This window comes from Ochlerotatus camptorhynchus, unplaced genomic scaffold (assembly GCF_037179485.1).
Source record: "Ochlerotatus camptorhynchus isolate MF236.1 unplaced genomic scaffold, CSIRO-AGI_Acam_v1.1 ptg000014l, whole genome shotgun sequence".
NCBI lineage: Eukaryota > Metazoa > Arthropoda > Insecta > Diptera > Culicidae > Ochlerotatus > Ochlerotatus camptorhynchus.
The window spans coordinates 4,430,411-4,434,782 of NW_027040506.1; positions in this window are offsets into that span (position 1 = coordinate 4,430,411).

The window sequence follows — 4,372 nt, forward strand, 5'->3', positions numbered from 1 at the left end:
GTGAATTATTAGATTGACATGAACAAAAATCTTGGTTTTACCATAGTAATTCCCATACAAACTTCAAATGGTTTGTGCCATCTCAGTTTCTCACCAAATGGGTTCAAATTTTGAGAGGTTAGTCAGGATCCGATTTGGAATCGTTTAAGTATTGTGGAGCGAAATTTTCAAATTTTGCATCACTCTAATGAACATTGCAACCAAAAGTGTTGTACCCTTTTTTATATTCCACGACCGAACGATATATATTTTTTAAGACAATTAAAAGTAGCATGTTGGCTTTGGCATTTGATGTACGAGTAATATGGTGTAAATGTCAGTCTGTCAAGACATTGGGTATCAGCAAAACATCGCACAGCCACAAAAATCTTGACATCACCGGATTTAAAGGTTGACAGCTGATTGGAAGAATTAATTTTACAAAGTTATAAGCATTACGTAAATACATTTTATTAGATCCTTCAAATGATTTCAAAAAGGAGCAACACATCAGAATACATCTCACCAAATACTCTAAACGATCAGCTTCATTTGTATTCCGCAACATGCTACGGAATTATTTATATTTAATTATTTTGTATGCATTTTTATGCTCGACGGACAACATCTCACCAGGGAGAAAGTCGTAAAGCTATCTTGAACTAGTAGTCGTCTTCTCTACGGTCGAAACAACACTCTACACGGCTCATGAGATTGACTCAAAATAACAAAAAACGTACCAAAGCCTGAGTAAAATTGTCATCGCTTTTCCTCAAAAATCTGCTCGATTATGTGGAAAGTGGACGAAAATTGTACACAGTCAAGGACAGAATAGACTAGATGAATCCTCTCCCGAGTTTCCTTACATTCAAAATGTTTTTCCTGGAAAATCGAGGAAAATTTTGCTCAGCCTATGACTAACTTAAGTATTTCGAATTAGAGTGAACGAATCTCAAATTTGAGTTGGTTTAATCAGCCGTGTATTCCTACTATTCATGCACCGCTACTGCTGAAGGAATCTACACGATCTCCAGCCACGACCGAATAAGAAATGCAGAGCAGCAACGTAAACTTGAAATAAAAATGTTTATGATTGCCGTGTTCAACTCGTACTCACATTCTTGAGTAAATTTCTTCCCCATTTTACGTACCCTTTCCGGTGCTTAGAGAATGGGGGGAATTGGTGTTGAATTTTTCCTTGTTCGGAATGAGCCTGACAAAAATTATGATTCCCGGATTGCTAATCACTTCCACCAAGCGCGGAAATGCAGAAAATTTGAAACCATACTCGCACACATCGAAAATGGTCCGCATGGCTCGTGGAAAACTGCATCTGACAGTGCATTGTTTCGCCATGCTCTGAATCAAACGTGCATTCCTTATCGCATGCCTGAATTTAATCTAAAAGCCACACTCAAACCGCTGTCTTCTACACTGCTCCCTAGCTCTACAAGTTCCACAAAAATGCATACTCTAAGCCCGTATGCTCTTGTACATAAACACGTACATTGGCTCATTAATAATGGGTCCGGTCGCAGTGCTAAGGAGAGAAAAAAAAAACTCCCCACCTAAAATAGGGGATGGGACTTGCACAGGACCAAGCATAAACATTTCACGGAAGAGCAAACCGAAAGATGAAGACGGAGAAAATAAACTAACTTGCATTTCACTCTAGACCGTTCTCCACGTGGTCGTGTTCTTCCTCATTAATAAAAAAGCAGAATACAGACTTTTAGTATGGAAGAGTCATTTCGTGGGTTGCAAAAATGCTTCAACTTGGACCACACCACCGTCGCCGTCAGCCAGCAACCAGAAAGAGCTGAGTTCGTGAGCAAAAAAAATGCTACCCAAGAATATTCTAAATTATGGAGAAAACATTTTGCTCGCCTTATTTATTTAAAAATGTGAATTCAAACTTGAATTGGTGTGTGTTATGGTAGTAGCAGTTCCGTTCGTTCGATGGACTTTTTGACTTGACGCTGCACAACACACTTCCGGTCTTGGCATGTGAGAGGGTCACATCACAAGGCACATCCTTCGATAGATCTGTGGGAAAGGCCATCAAACTATATATAGCCGTCTACGATGAGGTGCATCCAACTTGCGAAGTGTAAGATTCTAACACAGTTTGGTAATAATGATGTACATAAATTTTAATGAATGTATTAATTATTTAACGTAGTTGCCGGTTGATTTTACAATGAATTTTGTAATGTTCATCATATGCAACGCATTCTTGAATTAAGTGTTCTTGTCGGGTGTAAATATCTACTGGGTGATATTTTTGTTATTGTTGTTGCTATTCGTTAGGAGACCACGTTAAACGGTTTACGTGTGCATATTTAGAAGAATTTAAATTTGTGTCTAACATCTTGCTATTGAGCGCAACAGAGCATTTTTATCCAATTCATAGCTGCCTGATCTTCGGTAGTAAGAATATTGACCACTAATGTTATCTTTATTACTAAAAAAAAACAGGTATAAAGGTATCAAGAAGAAGTAGTACCGACTTAAACTCCATCCGCTTTGAACGGTACTTCTCTGTAGGTATCCCTAATGATCTCATCACAAATTGTAAATCAGTTGCCGAGGCCCCCAATTCCGTGGTTCTGTTCCTCATCTCTTGTTACCACAATATATCTTCGGCTTTCATTCTATTCGTTGTTGACGTTAATAAATATTATCGTGACTTTCCTAAAGTTGACAACGACGATCACAACTCTATTCTTTCTAAAGTAGATTGGTCTGCAGCTTGTCAATGTAGCAGAGTGGATGATACTTTTAGTTGTTTCAATGGAATATTGCGCGAGTGTTTCTTCCTCTGTTTTTCGATGTCAAGGCATCCGAAGAAACCTGCTCGGTCTAATTTCCGTTTACTGAACATTCGACTTAGTTGTTCAAAGATGCTGAAATGCTTCACAATTGTTTTCTGAATTTGTATGGAGCGTCGACACTCGCCAAGTACCCCCTCCCCCTAATGCATTTAAGTGGTTTATGATGGTCTATGATAATTCACAATTTCTCCTTTCTGGCGTACTTCTGTGTAGTGTGTGTTAAGTGCGAAGTGTGTAATAAAATATGTTCCTTATTTAGATACTCCAGAGTATATTGAAGCATTATATATTTTAACACTTAAGGGGAAGTTTACCGCCCCGAAAATAAAATTGTCTTTGGCACGAGTTTATTTTTTGAAAAAATTTGGGAAAATTTATCATATATCCAAGAAAATCATTGTTTTCTTTAGATTCCTAAAAATTACATGTAAAAATGTTTTTTTTTTTCTATCTCACAATGAAAAAAAGGACTCTCAGCAATATCAAAATCTTCGAGATTTGTGGATTTTGAGTCTAAATTTAGGCTATGATTACTTACAAAAAATATTTATGCATGTGAATTTTCTCTAAAAAATTAAGAAAAATTTGATTTTTTTAGATTTGTTATATTTTTGTCCAATATATTTAGAAAAATCAAAACTTCCCCTTAATAACATCTATATTGGCGTTGACGAGAGTTCTGTAACTCTTTACTCCTAAGGAGAAATCTCATATGTAACTGTCAGTCTATGTGTGAAACATGGCGGATTTTTCTTATTCTCTCACTCCAACGCAAAACCCCATAAGGAACTGTCAAAATGTGTGTGAAGAAACGTCACTTCGGGACTGGTGTCAAGGCGAATTGTATTAACTTAATAGTTCGTTATATTAGAAGGAACATTTGACAGTTGTTGTTATTCACATCGTCGTGATTGTGCGCTGCTAAATTTGTCGATTTTTTTTATCACACGGGCTATCGTGATTCGTTTTTTTCCGTTCGGTATACCTGTAATATTGTACTGGTTGTTAGTGGAAAGTGCAGTTCGTTGCGATAATCGTCTAATTAGAGCATATTTTGTGTTGTGAAAACAGTGAAAAAGTTATCCAATCAGACATATTGTAGACAGTACACAGAAACAAAATCCATTGGTAAAAATACTATATTGATGGTTTAAATTAAATACTCCCACCAATAGATTTGTGCAGAAACGAAATTCATTTAATTTTACTAATTTTTCTATCAAAACTACTATACCGTTTGAGTAAGCATAGTAGTTTTGACAGAATGGTAGTAAATTTGATTATATTTATAGTCAACTATACTGAAATCATGGTAGATTTAACGGTATTAAGCGTAGTTATACTGAAAATAAGTGTTTTCTGCAAAATAGTATTCCTAACTATTATCTTTGTTTCAGTGTATACAGTCTAGCATTGGGCGCTCGTGAGAATCCAATTCCTCTTTGCGTATTAGAGCATCTCCACCGCTGTTTCTAAATCACTTTTGGAAACTGAATCAGCATGACTTCCGCCTGTGACCAATGCGCTAAACCAGTTAAAGGCGATGAAGAATCCGTCTC